At 29.8% G+C, this 21,905-nt stretch overlaps 1 protein-coding gene across 4 annotated transcripts in view; it reads left to right on the top strand.

Moving 5' to 3' along the window:
• The window catches only part of LOC107455008 (uncharacterized), a 142,960-nt gene that overhangs the window by 62,901 nt on the left and 58,154 nt on the right, over positions 1-21,905 (top strand). Inside the window, exon 1 of one of the 4 annotated variants that reach the window (XM_016072400.4) lies at positions 10,103-10,650. The exons of the other annotated variants lie outside the window; for them this stretch is intronic. The gene's annotated coding sequence lies outside the window, so the exon portion shown is untranslated. Of the gene's footprint in view, positions 1-10,102; positions 10,651-21,905 lie in introns of those variants that run through there. 4 annotated transcript variants of the gene reach the window in all.

Here is a 21,905-nt window from a genome sequence, read left to right as displayed (position 1 = left end):
TATGGCTTGAAAACAATTATTAATAAATCTGACTCTAGAACAAATAAGTCAAAAGCATACCTTAGATCGCATATGATGTATTCTACAAAGTTTATTGCAATGTTTTGATCATAATCATTGGCAAATGGCATGGCAAATCAAAGGTGTGCCTTAAAAATAAGTTTTATCTAATTTTTGTGGAATAAATTTGAGAGAATTTTTTATATGAGAATTCGATGTATGTCTTCTTATGAAAATCCAAAATAGTTTTGCTTTTTACTTTAATGGTTTTATTCAGATCCGATTAACTTATTTAAAATTCATTTTTATTGATTGGAGAACTTATTTGTTAATGACGAAATTCAGACACATTTTTAAAAATTGAATGTGACTGATTTTTTATTGCTTATTTATGCTTATTATTTATTGCTTATTTGTTCATTATTTTGCCATTGAATAATGGATCCCAATGTTGCATTTGTATCGTCCTAAGTTTTGAAATTTATCTTTTAAAGAAACGTTTTAGCCGATTGTTTAGCTAAGCCAATGGTTGCGGGTTCGAGCCCCACTCAAGGCATGGATGTTTCTCTCTGTGTGTTGTCCTCTGTTGTGTGATGTGTGAATGTGGCATACCCTAAAAACGCATCTGTGGAAAATGTATAACTTTTTAATAATTTTGGAGAAGTGTGTGAAAGAAGTATTTAGAGCATTTTCCTAAAAGTAGAAATTGTGTTGTTGTTACTTATGCTACTTATCAACCAGCAAGCCTTAAAAGGAATATATTTTTAAATTTTTCTAATCGCACATATTCTATATTTAAAAAAAGTTCTGATAACAAAGAATTGACAGGTTAAAAGGTCACCGTATGCATTTGTGTTACAAATTGTAATTCATTCAAGTTATTAATTTTATTTTAACGCTCATACTCTCAGAAATAACACACTCACTTGTGACGGTTCAGCATTCGTTGAGCAGCATTTCGTTAAATTTTAGAATCATTTCGTCATGAAACCACGTGATTTGTGACGAAACGCGAACTCTCAAATGTATGACGAAAATGTTTCCTCAACTCGAAATCTCATCATAAGTGCATAGTGGGAAATTGTTAACTAGAATTACGAAACTAGAATAAAGACTAGACAATCGAAAAAAAGGTGGCGAATTAAGCTGGCCGGGGTCTACGGTGGTCAAAGAGGTGACTTTGTACCAGGAAGATACGGGGTTTGACTCCCGTTTCAGGCATGGGTGTAATTTATCTCTCTGTTCTATCAATCCTTGTTGCGTTGTGCCAGTTACATGGTGCCCACGTTAAAGTGATTATAATAAGTTACAGATATTAGGAAGTAATAAAATGGCGAATGAAGAAATATAATGGCGAAGTATTTTTTTTTATTTTTGACGAAATTAATTTCCTTGAAGAAGTGACGATAGTTATTTCGTCACAATGACGAACTTTTTGCTCGGAGCATATACCAGGAAACGGTTTCGTGAAAAACGGGGAAAGCTTCGTGATATTTGAGTATCCAGTTTTTACAGTGAAGTAAAATTTTAAAACTTCCTTTAAAATGTATTTACATTTATTTATATTTTGATTGGAAATAAGAATGCAATGATAAGAAAAATGGACACACTGACACATTCCCCTCTTGACCACTAGTCTGAAATGACCATAAACGCGAAGCACGGCAAGTATTAAACATACACATTTAATTTTGTGTACCCGACGTTTCCTCTTAAGTAAAATCAAAAGGCTATCTTGTTATCCAACACTTCAATATTGGTTGTTAACAATTACCAATTGATTTCTCGGTCATTTAATACTCCATTGATCATTTATCATTTTCACCATGACAGCCTTCTTCTATTAGCATCTCTGGTTGATTTGACAGGTCAAGCTTTTGATGAAACCTCCCCTGGCTATAGGCTGCTGACCTACCTACATAATATAACAGAGTGAGTATAAAGCCGAGGTCAACTCGTCTGTTGTGTGTAGTAGGTCAAAACTCTCTTTTCAGAATTTTCTCCGTTCTTCAGTGATCTAAATATATTTTTTACCTTCACTTTTGAACCCGAAAGAATTGCCTAAAGTGTAATTTATTATTTGCGTTTATGTATTTGAAATCACGAATGCATAAATTATGGGGTTATTTAGTACGAGCGTACAATGATTCTCTTGCATTAAATAAGCATAACCTTAATATGAATGTGGTGATGATTGTATGATATTATATAATTTATGAATTAGCAACATATTATATCATATTCTATTTTCTTTGCATAAATATTTTTAATGCATCTTACCTAATTTTATAATTATTAATTTATTATGAAACAAATTATTAATAAATTTTTTTTATTTTTTTCTAATATTTGTTGTTGTTTCTAATGCCACTTGCCACACGGGCAAGCCTGCTAGGTGAAACCGAGCAAATTTAAGGCAGAGTTTGCGTTTCTTGTTTTTTCAATGGCGCCATCCTATGGCCAAGAATTCGTCTTCAGCCACACACACGTCACAGACCGTTTCATAGGGCAAACTCATTCATACATCCATTCATTCATCCACAGATCGTAATTTTGACCTGAATCAGAGAACGATCGATCTCCAATTCAGTACTCGCTGCTGTATTGATTTGTTACGGGAACATGGAGGACTTTGCAACTCGACAGATTTAATGTGCATCAGTCGCCATTTACTACACGGGAGGTCGCCATTTACTACACGGCGGGGTTCGAACTCTCGGACATGGGCCCAACGCCCTACCGACCAGGCTATCCTCTAATATTTGTAGAAAATATATATACTCGCAAAAATTGATTCCAAACTAATATTATAATACTGGTACATTGAACCATATTATAGAATGAAAACTTGCTGTAACCATAATAAGGTATCATATTAAACCGTACTTTAACGTGTTATCACAAATTAAACCATAGTATCGTGTAATCAAGGTGGTCGAATTTTTTTAAATAATATGGTTCAATTCGGCACCGAATTTAATTTCAATCAAATTTTCAGGGTGTAAGGATTCATTGACACGCGTTCTAAAATATCTAACACTGAATGCCAGAAATATTTTGAAAATAATCAAAAACCATTTTTACCTACACCATAAAACGTTTTTAAGAAAAAAGTGAATTTGGAGGGAAGAAATCAATATTTATCTCATCTTGAGAAAAATTAATTACAGAAAAAGGAGAAGTTATAGTCTCTATGGATATAAATCAATTTGATGAATCGCAATTTCTTCTAGACATGTTTTTGATAACACGCTTCATTAGCATAGACATTTTCATTTTAATATTTAATTTTATTATTCTTCGGAAAATATTACATTTTAACAATATCTTTCTTCCAAATTCATACATAAAATAATTAATATATTTATGAAGCATTCGTTTTAACTTCTTGAGCAGAAAAATGTTGTGCAATCTAGAAAAAAATTAGCGATTCTCATTATTATTAAAAATGTTATTGTTTGAAATATAAACTCACTGTTATTAAAGCACTTTTTTTTGAGTAGAGAGCATGGGGAAATACAATGATAAGCTACATTTTCAAATTGCTTTTTTAAAAGTTCATTTAGTGAAAAACTCGATTTTTATGTAGACAATAAAAGCTGTTTTTATGCATTGTCCTGCTATGTAGTGGAAATTCCCGAAATTTGTAAGGTACCTATCTGTTAATAATAATGTTACAATGAATGGCCGAAATCGGTAGTTGTTGACTTCCGGTGAATGTTGACTATCACATAGTCGCTTTGGTAAACGTCCGAAATATCTAGTTAAGTGCCACTATCCGATATATATACCGGATAATGTATACATTCATTTGCTATGCCCTACGTCAAAGTTTTTTAAGATTCAGTGCCACTGCCCGGTATACATTTGCTCGGTATGTCCTACACTGATGTTTTTTTAAGTTAAGTTCCATTGCCCGGAATGCATTTAACCGGTACTCCGAACACTGATGTTTCTCCTAATCTATCCTAAGCAGGTGTTAAAATATCGAATAAATATAATAATATCAACGAATAAATTAATATAAAATTGGATATAACAAATATTTCGGACATTCACCAAAGTGACTGTGGGATTGTTGATATTCACCGGTGAAAATCGACATTCTCTTGATTTAAGTCATGATAATGATACTAAGCAATTTGATACAAAAATGTCTCTTTTGGAAAAATTATAAAATTAACATCCATAATATTGGCAACATTTCTTCTTCCTGAATCAAATCGATCAAGCAAACGTCATACAATCGAAAAGAATTCTTTTCTTAATAACCGTTGTTGGTATAATCATAAGACAGAAATCCCACATAATTACCTCCTACATAAACAATTTTTTTTGATGAAAATAAATATTTTAATAGTTCAATGTAACTTTTCCTAAGACTTATTACACTAATTCCTCACTATTAGTCGAGTCGCATCGCAGAATAAACTCACTCATCCTAGCTAGGAACTAATCTTTTTAGAACACACAACAGTGTATACCTTCAGGCAAAGTTTAAAAAGTATTTCATATATTGCTCAGACACGCATGAGAGCGAAAGATATGTTTTCATCTTGACTAACCCAGGTCTGTCTTCACGAAAAACTTCCCTTCTAAAATGCCCTCGGGACACAGACACAAAAAAGATTTTAAACTATGTCTGGTACACGTATTTTGCATATTATTATCATGAAAACCACCCTTTTCCGCTTTGTTCACTGCCCGATATCATTACTGTCATCAAGTGTCCATTATGTCCAATTGCTTTGAATTGAGCCATGGCCACATTATCCGGAAGGATGGCCTCTAAATTGATTCTGGTTGAGGGGTGGATGCTGATTTGGATAGATAATGTTTTTTATTTTTTACTTCTGGAACAAAACAAAAAAACTTGCTGTCGGGTTTCGTATTCAGATTGTATCATTTTCTTTTATTTCTATTTTTATAGTTATTTCTGATATGATGCATTTAAAGCTATTTTCATTACCATTATTATGTAGATCTGTGTCTCCTCCTCCTTTTACGAATCATTACAAAAAAAATCTGGAGTTTTTTTTAATCATTCTAATTGCCTAGATTTCTATTGTATGGTTTTTTTTATTATAATTGATGATCGAACATGGAACTAAGTATCAACTTGAATAGATAATTCAAACCGTGTCCGTATGATAAAGTTAAATTATTCGATTGTACTTAGTGAAAAACAATGGCGCTTGGAAACTATAGAAATGAGGAGGAGCATGATCAAAGTTTTTTTTTTTTGATTTATGTTGTTAAATCTGATCAAATAACTCAATTTACGCAAAGTTCCGAAGATTTTAAATTCAAAATTGCTTATTTCTTGATTTTTAAAGCCCCTTGTATTGTAATTTCTGTGGAAAAGTGATTGTGTCAATTTAATACCATAAAAATACTTTACAGTAAAAAAAAAATTTTTTTTTTTTGTAAATTTAATATATATCCGGGTTTTTTTGAGCAGGTTGGATAAAATCTTGAGCTGACATATACTTCGGAAAAATTAATACTTTGCTCTTTCCTAAAAAATATAATTTTTTATATTAAATATTATTTATATTTGGAACTAAATGGCTAATTTATCATCAAATTAAAATGTAAGCAATTTTGTTAATGTAGGTGCACGGAGAAAAAAATCTGGTAAAATTACCTACCGATCGGTATGGTAATTACATTTCTTGAAGGAAAAAAAAGAAAAAAGAGAAACATAATTCTGGTTAATAAAACCAAAATTTACGGTATTTAAACCATTCATTTAGTAATTTTTCAGTTTGCTAACGGTTTGCCGGAAATTCTGATTTTATTACCACACATTTAGTAAAAAAATCAAAACTGAAAACTAAATTTAACCGAATAAATGGTTTTTATGCCATGCTCTAAGCCAGTCTTCCCCAACCTTTTTATCACCACGGACCTATCAACGTTTGATAATTTTACCTCCGCCCGAGGGTGGGGGCGAAGATTGTTTATATTTTTGATTTATTAATTTTAATTTAATTGTATTTAAACATGTCTTCAAAATAAAATACAATTACACCAAAAAATAAATAAAAAATGATTTAACATTTGAACTTACTAGAACGTTAAATCATTGAGAACCCTGAGCTTGTTTCTTTGCAATGAGACGGTTCCATCTGGGGGGTAATCGGAGACAATGATAGATTGCAAACATTAAAAAATTTATGCCACTACCTTCGGGGACCCCCTTTTTTTAAATAAATAAAATTTTAATGGAACACAAGTAATTTTAATTTGGGGTATAAACCTAGGAATTTAAATTCAGCTTCAATGAAATGGGCGGCCGGGTACCATTTGATCCACGGACAGGGGGTTGGGGAACACTGCTCTAAGCTATTACTCAATTTGGCAGATTTATTAAATTTTATCGCGTATTAAAAAACCATATTTCATTGTTAATTTTAACCAAATCATCACCAAAGTGCTTCGGTAAAAATTACCGAGCTTCTTGGTGTTCCCTTACAGCCAGAAACACGGTAACTTTTTCCATATTCTGGTAGATGTGACCATACATTCCCTAGTGTGCTTAGCTAAGAACGAGAAAGCGTTAGGAACCGTCTTTGTCCAACACCCAACCAATGTACACAAAAAATTACAAAATCTCTTCGTAAAGTTCTTTTTACATCTTGTCAAATAAATCCTAGCACCTTTCGATTCATTCTAGAAAACACATTATCCAAAGGACGAGGGTATTTTGTGTTCAGTTAAAGAGACAATAGTTAAAGTATTTTGTTGTTTTCCGGAAATGATTATTCATCTAATTACATAGGATAATTGAAAAATATTTTTTTTTTAAAATAGGGAAAATGTTTTGGAAAACATTATTTTACTGCATTCAAAATTTAAAACTATTGTATTATTGTTAGTAACATCTATCAATGTTAAATTAATTCTATTTCCGTCATTCCAAACAAAGCATCTATTTAAAAAAAAAAAAATTACTTAAGTAGTATCCATTTTCAAAAACACGGTATTGAGGAAGATGTTTTATTAATAGTAATATTATTTTATAATTATTATTATTATTTTTTTAAATATTTTTTTTTAAAGTCTAGATCGAGAGTGTTATTTTTCTTATAATAAGTATAAAAAAATTATTTTACTTTCAACTTTGAAACAACATTTAAAAATCATATTGGTTTGATGTTTTATAATTGATAAAATTAAACGTTGTTTTGGGAGGTTGTAATTTAATTTTTAATTGATAATAAAACGTCATTTTTAATAAAATAACGGTATAGAAAACATGTTTAAAAATATCCTTAAGTGGTCATAAAAAAAAACAAATTCTGATGCCACGAGTCCTTTGTCTCTCAACTTAAGCGGCGTCCTTCCTTTTTTATGCGTCACTTATCATTTGTTGAATGTCACTAAGTCTGTGGCTATTGTTTTTTGCTCCTCTTTACTGTCGCACTGTAACGCTCAAGTTTTTTATTTCTATGATATAAATCACTGACCTCTGCTTTTTCTATGTAACATTTTTTTGTGTGCTCGTCTATACTGCGTATTCATTCTACGCATGTGTTTGTTTGGGTAACGCGCTAAATAGCAGAATTTGTATTACAATGAGTATCTAGCAATGTTTTTTCAAGCTGTAGAGCAGTATTTCCCAAAGTATGGCACGCATACCCCCAGGGGTACGGGAACAGTTTAGCGGGGGTGCGCGTTCTTATGCGAAATATCTTACAACAAACGAAAGTTTCAAAACTTTTTATTTAAAAACAAAGCTAGCCATGAAAATTTACGATTACGTATTTTTCTATTGGCTGTTTTTTGTAGAGTTAACAGTTAATAATTAGTGTTGTCAACAGCTAGTTGTGATTTTGAACTTTTGTGCAATTTTTTTATAGTAAAAAATTACATAAATTTTTTTATAGTGGTACACAGCATTGCGAAAAATTTAGAAAGGATACACAAAAGTCATAAGTTTGGGAAATACTGCTGTAGACTATAAAAAATATATATTTACATTTAAAAGTTTTAGTATGTAGTGTACTATACTACCACTACAATAATACAGTTCCAATTCTCTAGTATATAAAGACGTGTTAACTCAGTTTTATCTTGGGGTACCTTTTGATAGATGAAGGTTGACATCATCGGCACACTAGTCCCCAAATTGGTGAACCGGACGTGATCTGAAAGTGCCCATATTGACAGTAGTCCCCACTTCGATAGATGGTGAACATTGAACTTGTTATTGACTTGTTATTTGCAACTGCGATATTGTCCTCCTCGCTCTATTGCTACTCAGTCTCGATTACACAACACAAAAGCTTTGCACACTCGACTGTAACACAGGAAGGACCACGTACACAACCGTGAACTTAATACAGCTAACACGATCAGTGTTCTAAGTCCGGTGAATTTAATATAGCTCTCAAAACCAGCGCTCAAAATCCGGTGACCTTAAAACAGCTCTCCCAGTCTTTCGCAAAACGGCAATGAACTAGTTATATCCATTCATCGAATTCTATCCCAGATAAAATTTTGGTCAGGGATTAATGTAATGTAACTACCACTATAATAATACAATCTCAATTCACTAGTATATAAGACGTGTTAACTCCTTATTATCTTTGGTAACCTTTTGATAAATGAAATTTGATATTTCCCCCAATACTTACAGTTACGGTACATATTTCAGTATTGGATAAATTTAGTACTTAATGTACCGTAACTCTAAGCACTAAAAACTATACAATATTTACATTTTAAAGTCTTAGTACTTAGATTTAAGGGTAAATTTTTCTGTATGGAGTAAATGTAGTGCTTAGAGTACCGTACTTGTACTGTACAGTTTTCCATAATGCGCAATACGCTAGTATGGGAGGCTATTATTTCAGTATAATTAACTGCGAAAGTTGGTGGGCAATAGAAATAAAGTGTGTTTTATGATAGTATCGAGATCAAAAGTTTTCTTTTTTTAGTACAAGAAAATACGATCATTAAATAAAAAGTTATCAGGATATTCGCTTTTTTTTCTTGCAAACTGCACCCGGTTTGAGGATTATTTTCTAAACTTCATTGTATGATTTTTATTTTCATCTTGAATAATTAAATTCACTCTTTTATTCCATCAAAAAAAAAGTCTTTTTCAAAATCAAAGTTTTAAGAACTATTTGTTTAAAATATATCTTCCTTTTTTTTTTCAACCAGCAACTTGTTATTCGACTGTTTTTTTCTTCTTGAGGAATTGATTTAATTTTTAACGAGTTCGAAAATTTTTCACTTGAACAATTAAATCTCATTAAATGGGATTTTCTGAAAATGATAAAGCGTCTCTCTTGCATATTAAGATGGAAATTTTATTTTTAATTAAAATTTATTTTACTCGTTTGGAAATAGTTTTTGGCTTATTTAAATCCCGAAAATAATCTTTTAGCAAAGATGGTATTGATATACATTGAAAACAAAATAATAATAATAATGCAAAGAGTTATTTTGACATTAACTTAAACTAATCATATAAAATAACAAAACAGTTATTTGACAAAATTAATAAATATAAACTAACAAAAATGCAAAATAGTTTTTATATAGAATCTCTAGAATAGTTATATATGGTATTAATATACATTATTATTAGTTAACATGGTATTTACACATTGAAAAAAAAATAGAAAAAAAAATAGATAAAAAATTATCTTGAAGTGGATAATTTAAACTAATCATATTGGGAAAAAAAATAGTTATTTGATAAAATTAATAAATATAAACTAACCAAATGCAAAATAGTTTTTATTTATATATGGTATTAATATACATTGTTATTGGCTTAGATGCTATTAATATACATTTAAAATGAAATAAAAGAAAAACTATATAAAAAGTTATCTTCAAATTGTTAACTTAAACTAATCATATTAAAAAACCAAATAGTTATTTAATAAAATTGATAAATTTAAACTAAACAAAATGCTGAATAGTTTTTTTTATATTTAAAAAAAAAACTGTGTTTAATTCTGACTTTATTATTTGATCGAAAACTATAAATTCATTCATAATATTTCGTTTAAAAAATGTGATACTTAAGATAATATATCTGAATTATTACTAGCTATAAATCATTCTTAAACCATCCTAATAAAGATTTTGACCTTTAGTGCGAAGTCCACTAACTATCTGATGGCTGTTTCGCAGGTCAATCTTTAGTACAGATTTTTTGGGCTATAAACAGCTCGTAAATTATTTATTTATTGCCGATGCGCAATCATATCAGAAATAGCGAGTTCAGAGGAAGTTAATCAAGTTATCTTTACTCCATCTCAGATAGCGAGTTTAGTTGTTTACTTTCTTCTGTTCTGTAAATTTTTTTTATTTTATTTGAATGGAGTGTGAAAAAAAAAAGATCGCATTTCATCGTATACATTCGAAATTTAGCGTGGGACTACTGATTGCTTTATCGTAAACAATTTTGGTATTGCACTGTGATTTTCTTGGAATGACGCATCAATTTACTGCTGCTGCAGATGCTGATTTGATTTGAGACTGAATCGTTGGTTAAGATTTTTGTCTTTGATTACTTTAGAAAATCATATTGTCCGTTGCTTGTTTTCTTCGTGAAAGTGTTGATTTTTCCATTAGGAATATTGAAATATCATTTCTGCTATTTGGATTTATGAAGCTGATTTGGTAAAGTATATGATTTTTACAAAATTGTTGCCTTTTTGTAAGGAAAATATAAGCATTTTCTTTTCTTTTTTGTGCAATTTAATTTATATGAGCCGTAGTGGCTCTGGGGATAGAGCGCTCGCCTCCCAAAGAGGTGAACTGTGTTCGAATACCACCAATGGCTGGTTGATCCGAATTCCACACCCGGCTCGCACCGACCACAATGCTGATGCAAAATATCCTCAGTGGTAGACGGATCATGGGTTAGAGTCCCCTTGCTATGGTCTAAATGCCGTATATCTTGGTTTTATTACCAGAATTGTCATTATCATTGCATTCCGGTAATTTTACCTGAATATTTCTCTCCGTGAAGCATTCTGGCCCTCAAAATTAAATGTATAAATAAATTGAAAAATTTTGATATTAATTATTTATTATTAATTACTTCGATTGGTTTAAAAGAAATTATTTTCAGAAAATTTAAAAATATTTTTAAATAAAAGTTCATTAAAATTATCAAAACACAATAGTGGATTTACGAAAACAATGCTTGGTTCAAACACTGTCATCAATCAACTGTGGTCGGCGCGAGCCGGGTGTGGAATTCGAATCAACCAGTCATTGCTGGAATTCGAACCTGGGTCACCTCATTTTGAGGTGAATGCCGTATCCCCTGAGTTACCGCGGCTCACAGTGGGATATTGACAGTCTGGGAAACTGACAGTCTGTGAGGATGATCCGAAGACATGCCATCACAATTTTGATCCTCAGCAGAGGGGATGGTTTCCCCTCTTTGGTAGCCCGGCGACCCGCGTGTGAAGCCGAGCATTTAATGGTCGAACTGTTTAACGAGGGCCGATACCGCGCACCCTCGTAACCATACGCAGGATGATCCAAGTGCTCACACATCCGTTTACTGACCGTAGCCAGTAATGCTGGTATTCTACTGAGAACCGTGTCTTTACGACCAGTCCCAATGCAGGACTGACCTAAAATTGGATTTTATGGTAAAAACTACTTTTATTGTACTTTTTACCGTAATTTGATGCGGAAGTTTTTACTAGCGTACTTATAGCATTGCATTTGTAAAATTATTGAACGAACTGTGTAAGATTACAGGAGCAATTTATATCAGATTAAAATAAACCTCTGATTAACTAGTATTTCGCTTCGACCCTTTCTAAATTTTTCACTTTGTCTTTTCAGCGTACTAGTTTAAAAAGTAAAAAAAAAGAAAAGAAAAATGAAGAGTACAAGGCTCTTGAGACAATAGCAGACGCCTGGGCTTTACAGATAAGCTCCTTAAATATCTCTTGAGAGACTGACAAATAAGAGACATTTAAGAACTTTTATCTCGTGTCTTGCTCTCCATTTTATTTTTATGTTTAGTCTTTAACGAAAACAAAAGAAAATTTACCTTTTTTTTATATTAACCTTTTTGATTCATTCCTATTTTGAAGGTTGAATCATTGCGATTTCAGGAATTTTTTTTGTATGACGATTAGTGCATTAAACAGGGATCCGCGTCAAGAACTTCAAATTATTAGCTAGTAAATTAGCCAAATATCGAAAGTATTAGCCAAATTTTAAAAGTATTAGTCAAAGGCAAATATTAACAATTTTTTATGATTAATTTTTTTTCTTAAAGAAAACTTCAAATCAAAAGACAAATCTACTATCAATTGAACTATTTTATAAAATACAAATTCAAATCAAGAGTCATTTTAACATTTATTAACAAGTCATTTATTTTAAAAATTCGTCAAACCTAATTAATAGTTTAAAGTGTCCTACGGTTTGTAACCTATTAATCAATTGTACGAATAGTTTAATTCGAAAGTTGTATCATGATATAATATTAAAACATAGATCAATAAATTTAATACAATTTTATGTACTTATTTTATCTGTTTAAATGAAGGGAAAATCTTAAATGAATCAATGCGTAACAAATTAAAATAAAAATGTTTCATTTTACAATTCTGAACCCATTTATTAATTATGTAACAATGTGTTAAGGTGCAAAAACATGATTTTGGGCAAAATTTTGGAAATTTAGTTGATTATAAATTTAGAATGCCTGCTGTCGTAGTTTTCTAAAAATACTTAAGTTTTGTTTGTACTCTAATTATTAATTAAGTTAAAGCAGTTTTTGTGTAAGACGATAACAGTAGATGCACTCGTGATTTTACGTTTTAAAATGCATTTATCTCAAAATCAGGTTTCTTTTCACATTTGACACCAACTTAAACACTATGTCACGTATTGTTTTTAAAATAATTGTCTACAATTTTTACAAGTGTTTATGGTCATAGCGCACATGTTTTGAACTACAGATTAAAAGAAAAAAGTAGAATTTCATTTTTTCCGCAAAGACACGTGCGGAAATTTTTAAAAATTTGCTTTTTAACTACATTGATAACTAACGCAGTTCAGTATATGCACTTTCTTTTAAGATACTAGTTCAAAACATAGTAGACAGCCTTCTAAGTAAAATACGCAAAGGAGTTTTTGTTTTGGGCGATAGAATTTTTTTTACAGTCTTTAGCGTATATGCAAAAAAATGTCTTATTTTTACCTAAAAATGGCCATTTAAAAAAATAATTAATTAATAATAATTTTTTTATGGAAAGTGGCGGCACAAGTGTTCTTTTTAGTACATATATTTTTAGTTGAATAATATCAACTGTTTTGTTTTGTCTTTTTTTAATGTAAATAGATAAATAACGTTTATTTATTACTTTTGGATAAAGTTTTGACACTTTCCGAAAGTTTTCCCTTTGCTTCCAAACTAAAAATTTACGACATATTTTAATTTAATCAAACAATAGCTGACTTTTCAAAAAGCATGGAATTTCATAAATTTATTCGCGCATTTACTTGATTAGGATTTTCTCAAAATAGTTTGAACATTTACTGTCAGTTTTAATCAACCTAAAACTAACTTCACCTTTTATACTTTCATTAATAATGATTGAGATTATTTTTGCTTCTGTTTTCTCCACTATGCAGGTGATAATTAATTTTCGAGAAGTATTCTAATGTTTTAGGATTGAGGCAAGCTTAAAACGCCCGGCATACTTTTTTGAAATTGAGTTATTTTATCCAAGCCAAACATGATTTTCCTATTAGTATGATTTGGAAATCATGTTTGTTTTGGTCAATTTCAGTTTACTTGAAATAAACTAAAAGAGTCCGGTTTCTGCTCTTTAGTTTTGTTTACATTGTTTTTCTGAGTTAACCGATGCGAAACAACTATTTTCCGCTCTTAAATCCGAGCAATACGGACGTTATTTTGAAAAGAAGGTGGCGTTGACATTGAATAAATCTTGCTCAATAGCAGGTATAGCACGATGGCGGAAATAAAGATTTCCGATCATTTCGCATGGAATATATATTTGCGTGGATGTGCGTGCGTTGTATTTTAAGGTTTGTTTGGATTGGTTTTTGGAGTATACGAACGCGTATATTCAATAATTTGTTTGAAAATGGTTTGTTCAACTATTGCGCATCCTAATGATTCAAAATATCAGTTCTTGTCAAACGCGTGAGGTGATTGTCTTCAAATTTATCAACTATGACTTGGTGATTTCAGTTAAAACTAAACTTAGAATGTGTGTGCTATTATCGTAACCTTATTATCAAACTAAAGATAAATATTAAAGAGTACATGTAAGTACAAAAAAGTAATATTTTTTGAAAATTTCCATTCCATTAATTGGATTTGCCATTGAGTTGAATTGGCTGGAGCTACATATGAAGGTCTAAAATCTATTAAATCCCTTCCTTTCTTATTTTAAGTATTTTAAAAAAATTATGGAAGACAATCATCTACATTAAATGGCTTCTAGCTGTAGAGTTGATAATGTCATAAATACCTTATGAAAGGTTCAATATTTTCAGTTCAGAATTAGATTCATGACCAACCGCTATATTTTTGTTGCTCTATAAAACTTTCGAGTTTTATTAAGCAGATTCTCTGTCCAACAAAGGATAGGGTATACTTTGGGGTATGCAGACTAAAGCAAAAGGCAATGAGAATAAAACACAAAAACTATGACAGTGCATAATGTATGTATGTATTGTGAAACATTTATGTACTTTCATTTATGCTTAATTCACGGTGATTTTTACTCTGGATTTTGATAATGTTTCTTTTTTTTGTAATTTACATAATTCAATTCATAAATGTCGAAATTCCCTTTACTGATTTATGTATATGTTACTATGATCGGATGTACCTTCTGAATTTAATTACCACCTATTCCAGACTTTTGTTTGATAATATAAAAACTTTATAAAAAAAAAGATAATTGTTTTAAGATTAAGTTAAAATATAAATTTTGGAAACTGTCAAACTTTTTATAGTTCTTCGATTATTTTTTTTTCGATGTTACAAAATAAATCCCCTGTATTTGGCTGTTTTAAGAAATGAAATTTGAAGTATAAATACTAACGGAATGTATTCATCAAATTTATTTTTTACATCTTCACTATTATTTTGGTAATCCGAGTTTGGAATGCACCTTTGATTCTATTCATATTTTATAAAGAAAAACAATACTTTAAATTTAAGTTCAAAATTAAATTCATAAATGTTATCGGCATTAGATTAACTTTCAACGTTTCGTGTTTAGTTAATTTCTATCTAATAATTAAATATTTAAAAATAAAATAAAATTTATAAACATAGCTCAACGTATTTTACTTCTATTATTCTGTTTTTTAGTTAAAAAATTAAATGTATGAAAATGACTTAAATTTTGGAATTAATTTTCTTGTTTTTCCATGTTTATTTTAAATTCCACCTACCTAAATCATGATTTAAATATTAAGTTCATCATCTGGTGGTAACATACTGGATATAGTCTGTTTTCTGTAACCGCAATGTGGTCTCTGTGTTATGTTTTCTACATTAGTCAAAACCGGGGAAGAGATACATGTTTCATGAAACATTGACTGATGTATGAACTGAGGGGAAAAAAACACGTTGCTCACCCCTCACCGGAAAATCGTTTGAAAAAAAAATTGCTATAGGGGTCGTTCTCTTTTCAGATGCTGAGGGTTGGAGACAACACATGTTTTTCATCACTTTCTGAGTCAAGAAAAAAGAAGGGTGCGTTATAAAAATTCCTTTCTTGGCGACAGACTAGCCCAGTAAAAAAAAAATCAAACGAAGTTGTGTGTTTTCCTTTCTATAGGTCGAGTGTGCATAGGGGACCTTTAGGGTTAGGTTTAGGTGAAACGTTTTTGTTTCCAAAGCTGAAGGATTACCCTGTAACAATGTGGCGTTCTTTTTTGTGGCATCCACTTCAAAATGGCTCAAAGACGTTTTGTTAACCGCGAAAACTTTAGAATGGAAAGTTTTAATGGGAATTTAGAGATTTGAATTTCTTTACTCTTTAGATCCGTGTGGTGTTAGATTATATTAATGACATGAATAATTCAAGAACTTCATTACTTTGAGTTTTTATTTTATTTTATTTAACTAATTAATGACATGGATAATTCAAAAACTTCATTGCTTAGAGTTTTTTTTTTTTAAATTTTATTTCACTAAATGTTTTTAATTTTTGATGTGAGATTTCAAATTCGTGAGATTTTATCTATGTTTTTATCACTGATATCGTAAGTAAAACAACATAATTACGAGTTGTCATATTTTAATAATTAACTGGTTTAAATCAATAACTCATATTAGTTTTAATTTACATTTTCAATGTTTAGGTTTTCGATATTTTTGATAACAAGCAAAAAAATAAATAAATAAAATTTAAGACAAGCAAAATGGATAGTTTAATGTAGTAAAGTTTTAGTCAAACATTTTTAAATTATCAGCTATAATTGAAAAGCTTGAGGGGGGGGGGAGAATATTCTATTCTAAATTTATTGAATTTAATAACATCAGTTTTAGAAATGCAAAAAAATCAGAAAACCATTTTGGAAACTTAGTTTTCTTTAATAAACTATCCAAATAAATTTTTTTTAAACTATAAACTAATAATAAATCTCAAAATAATTAAGTTTATATAAACAGCTAGCTATAACAAATTTTCCCCCCAAATTTAAAATTTTTTTTCAAAAATCTTTCATTTTGCTCATAAATTTTAAATTTAATGCTCTATTAATTAAACGTTGAAAAGAAAAGTATGGTCTAAACCAAAACTACCAGAATATGGTAATATTTGCAGTGTTTCTAGCTCTATGGTAACACCAAAAAGGCTCGATAATTTTTACCAAAGCGCTTTGGTAATGATTTTGGTAAAATAAAAAATAAAATATTATTTTATAATATGTTATAAAATTAGGTAAATATGATAAAATTTGATAATTGTATCATGATACCTTAAAGCATGGCATAAAATCCATTTATTCGATTAAATTTACTTTTCAATTTTGTGTAGTAATAAGAACTACGATTATGAAAACCAGAATTTCCGGTAAATCGTTCGATATGAACGGAAAAACTACCAAAAAAAAAATCGTTAAAGTACCGTATATTTTAGTTTTTATCATCTGAATTGTGTTGTTTTTTTTTTATTATTAAATGTCATTACCATACAGTACGGTAATTTTATTAGAATTTTTTTCTCTGTATCATTTACGTCAAATTTACTAAATCTCGCTTTTTATGCCACCTCAGTTTCGTATAAATTCAAATATACTTTTTTATTAAATGTGAGTTAATCTATTTCACTTTGTATGGTTAATTATATTTACAAAAGCCGTATTACTTACTTGTTTTATCAGCTCAAATAACTATATTTTCTAGATAGACTGCACTAAAAATTAATGACATCTGCTCTACTAATAATGTGCGTAAAATTGATAACGATAATGAAAAAAGCGAATGAAAACATTCTCCTCACACTGTTAGAAATTTTGCGGTGCATTTACTAAAATAACTTGCAAATTCACGGCAACTCAAAACGCTTTCAGGGTGAGCCATAGTATCGTGCATATTAAATCTTCTCAAAACTTGATTGCACGATGCTGTCATTGATCTTTAACTTAAACATTATTTATTTTGAAAACTTATTTATTGCAGCAAATTTAGAAGGTACCCTTATTATGGTTCAACTTTTAACGCAATGTCATACATGAACTTCATCATTTTACGATTTTCGTAATTTTTTACATAATTTTATCTGCAGGAATTTCTCATTTAAAAAAAGAATCATGTTACCAAACTGTTTCCAAATTTAAATAAATCACGAACACTGACATTTTATTTCATTTCTAAAAGCACTCTAGTTTTTTGATTTCCAAATAGCTTTGAGTATAAAAATAGTGTATCATGCAAGTTCTTTTCTTTTTTTTTTTCTTTACGCAAATCATCGCTCTGTGTTGCTTAAAAACGAGAGTAAAAGGAAAGAAAAGTTTCACTATTCTTGGAAACAAAGATCAACATACTACCGGCAGGAAAGTGTATTGATTGTAGCAACTTTGCCAGCTGTTTTCATGAATAAATGTGAATGTACGATTTTTCAGCATATCTTTAGCATGTCGCTCTGAATATACCATCTGTGGCTTCCTTGTAGCGTGTCGAGAATGAGGAATATTTTTCTTTTTGTCATGGCAGCATTGAAAATGACTTCGCTTTCAACTTGTCACCTACGATATTTTTGTCAAAAGAACAATGAAAAGTTTGGTATAACTTCGAAAAACATCAGAAACTGGGAGAAATGAATAGTTTCTGTAAAAAATCAAGTGTGAAATATGGCGAATATATAAATCGCGAAATATGCTGAAGGTAATACCACCCTCTTAAGTGCACTGAGAAAAAAGTATGGTCAAGAATACCAGAATATGGTAAAATTAACGGTATTTTTTGGCTCTACGGGAACACCAAAACGCTCGATAATTTTTACCGAAGTGTTTTGGTAATGATTTTGATGAAATTCGCTATAAAATATGGTTTTTTAGCGTGTGATAAGATATGGGAAGCAAGGGTCTGTTTAGAAGAAGTTTGGGTCCGTTAACAGATCCTTCACAAAATATCTTTTCATAAAAACGGACACTTCACAAAATAATTTAACTTAAAAACGGACCCTTCACAAAATAATATATCTTTTAATCGGACCCTTCACAAATTTGTTTATCTTCATTATTGTTTTGTTAATCGAATAAACCTTTCCCAGGGGGGGGGGAGGAGAAAGACAGATGTAAACGAACTAAGTTTTGTCTTCGCAGACGATTCTTCTTTCATTCGTCCGAAATGAATATTCTGCGTTCAGCAGTATAGGCTAAATACCAAATATTTGTATGTTGCATCTCTAATTTAGTAACAGCAATTGCTGTTTATTTTGGAAAATTTCATTCTTTCTAGTATAATTTTACCGTGTTGAGCATAATCTTGTATCTATTTACAATTTAAAAACTCATTGAAAAAGTTTTTTGCAATAACAGGACTCTATTTGCACAAATTCACAAAAGCGGGACCCATGGTTGAAAGAATGTGACTTGACGTTTATTTTATATTCACAAATTACGAGTAATTTTTTCACAATTTTACAAAAACAGAACCTATCACAAAATGTCTGGACAGACTCCTGGGAAGTGTGGTATCACAAATTTTATCTCACAATAACCTTAGAGCATGTCATTAAAAACCAATTATTAATTAAATTTACTTTTCAGTTTTGTATTTTTTTACTAAAATGTGTGGTAATAAGAACTATACTTTTGATAACCGGGATTTTTAACGAAACCATTACCATATGAACGGAAAAATTACCATATGAATGGTTTAAATAGTATAATATTTCAGTTTTTTTATAACCAGAATTATGTTTTATTTTTATCAGAAATGTAATAACGGCACGATACGATAATTTAAACTGATTTTTTTTTCTCCTGACTCCATTTTATTTTTTCTTATCTTTCTGCTGTATAAGACTTTTTTAAAAATTGTATAACTCAGAAACTTTTAGACCGATTTCGTGCAAATTTCGTGTTTTGTCATTTAAAATTACATTCTTTAAAATGATGTAAAAATTTGTATACCTTACAAATCAATTTTTTGTTACTATTTTTAAATAAAATGATAAAAATAATAAGTAACATACTAAAATAAATTTTTTGCTGAGAATCGTTCTTCAAATAAACTAATTTTATAATTTGGAGCAAAAGTTCTTCGGTTTGCTTGAAAATTTTCAAGATATTGCGAAATACTCTAAAACCAAAATTAACATAAATGGGCACGAACTTTCGAGCGCTTTTTGGATTTAAACTATTAAGACCATATATCTTCGAGTTTTCGGCTACGATATTTCTAGGGTTAAGAATCCAAATCTGACGATAATAAAGTATGTATCTTTATTGAGGGAGAATACGTTTTTGTGTCTGATTTCGTAGCCTGATGTATCATTTGCACTAATTAATTAGCATATTTATGGTTTGGCACTCAAACCATTAACACTGAATCCTAGTTCATGAAAGTCTGAAGAGTAAATCAAAAGTTATTTCAGGATGTTCACTTATTTTGCTCACTAATTATTTTGGGCACTTACAATAATTGGTTTAAGCTCCAGTTTGTTTTCCACGTTGCGATTCTTAAATATATATGATTTATATTCATATCATTCAGATGTCAAGTTAGCATTGAGTTTTCACACAAGGGAAATTTTTTTCTAACAAATAATAGAGACATTAATCTCATTCGTTTCATCTTAACAACGAATTAATAAAATATTCTCCATTTATCACTATCAGAAATTTAAGTAATTCTTGGCTATAGATGGCGCCACTGGAAAGCAAGAACAATCGCACCCCCTCTGCCTAAACAAGCATACGTCAACAACAACAACAAATTTAAGTGAATGAATTAAAATAAACGTAACATAAGATACAACATAAATTAAAAAAAATTTGAAGTGGATAATTGAAAATTGTTGTTTATCATTGTTATTTAGTTATTACGTATATCGCTGTAATGTTTGTATATTTCCTAAACAAATAACCTATTAATGGAATGTTCCTACTTTACTATCTTTTTAAGGATTATTTCACTTGAAAAATTTTACAAATATGAATTTTGTATCTATAGAATATACGTTTGAAAATTATTTTTAGATTGTGAATGCTAGTATGAACTTTACTCTCGAATAATGTAAATATCGTCAAAAAATATTGAAATGAAAGATAAAATCGATTTCTTTTCTTCACATTTCCAAATCTTCTCTTAAACCGAAGAAATTGTCTCTATCCTCCTTCTCTTACGAGCATTAAATTTAATAATTCTATTTATCTGATTTCTTCATAAATTTTCCGTTTCATTGTACTTCAAGCAAAATTATTTAATTATGAGATATTTAGTTGTTTGTCGACACTTTTAATTCAACTTTTTGAAAAACAAATGCCGATAGTTTTCTTTTCTTTTCAAACAATATTTCCTAACTTCTAACTTATTAAAATTGTGGAATAATTAATTCAGCGGCGCAATATGCTGCAGTTTTGCCCCCCTTTTTTTCTCGTAATTTTCTCATTGACGTAACCCAAGCGCTTCTTCAAATACTTCTAATTAAACTATCCTTTCTCCTTAATTAATTTCTCCCATTTTTAGTTGCTTTAAAGCTTTGTGATATTTGTTGACGAAGTTATGTTCAGAAATTAGTAATTGGAAATAACTTCAATAACTTTAATTAATAAGTATTTTATTACGCTAATTGTTTCGCTCATTTTTTAAATTTAATATCTAAAGTGATAATTTTTTTTTCTCTTGGAAAATATAAAATACCAAAGCAATCAAATATAAGTTATATCAAGGGAATACATTTTAAAACCCTAACTGATTAGAGTGAGAAAACTTAATAAATGTAAATAATTTGATTAATGTAAATGATAAAAATAATAAATTGGGTATACTATAGCCTACTTCACAGGTCGTTTTATTCCTGCTAAATTTAACCAGTAAATGGCATTTTCTGGGAGACTGATTTCTACCAACAAATAAACATTAAACGAATTGAGTTGCTTATAAGTCACTGCTCGCAAGGTTGGAATTGTATTAGTCTAGTTCTTTTTGAAATAATTTATTTTGTTGTTTTGTCTAATTTTACGTATTTATAGTAAACATATTTAAAACTCAGTTTATTAATTTAACTAAAAGGTAAACGTTATTCCTAATAAGATTCTTCAAGTGGAAGTAGTTCTATTTTTTTCCCTTCATATTATCCCAATTAGAGTTCAATACAATTAAAAATAATTACATTAATAAAACTAAACAAAGCTTTTTTAAAAATTACTAAGCTAATAAAAGCTTTAATCGTAAATTA

This window comes from Parasteatoda tepidariorum, chromosome 10, assembly GCF_982258835.1.
Source record: "Parasteatoda tepidariorum strain Cologne lab strain chromosome 10, Ptep-v5.0, whole genome shotgun sequence".
Taxonomy (NCBI): domain Eukaryota; kingdom Metazoa; phylum Arthropoda; class Arachnida; order Araneae; family Theridiidae; genus Parasteatoda; species Parasteatoda tepidariorum.
The sequence above is the reverse complement of the archived record's forward strand: the minus strand, read 5'-3'. Positions and strand labels throughout refer to the sequence as shown.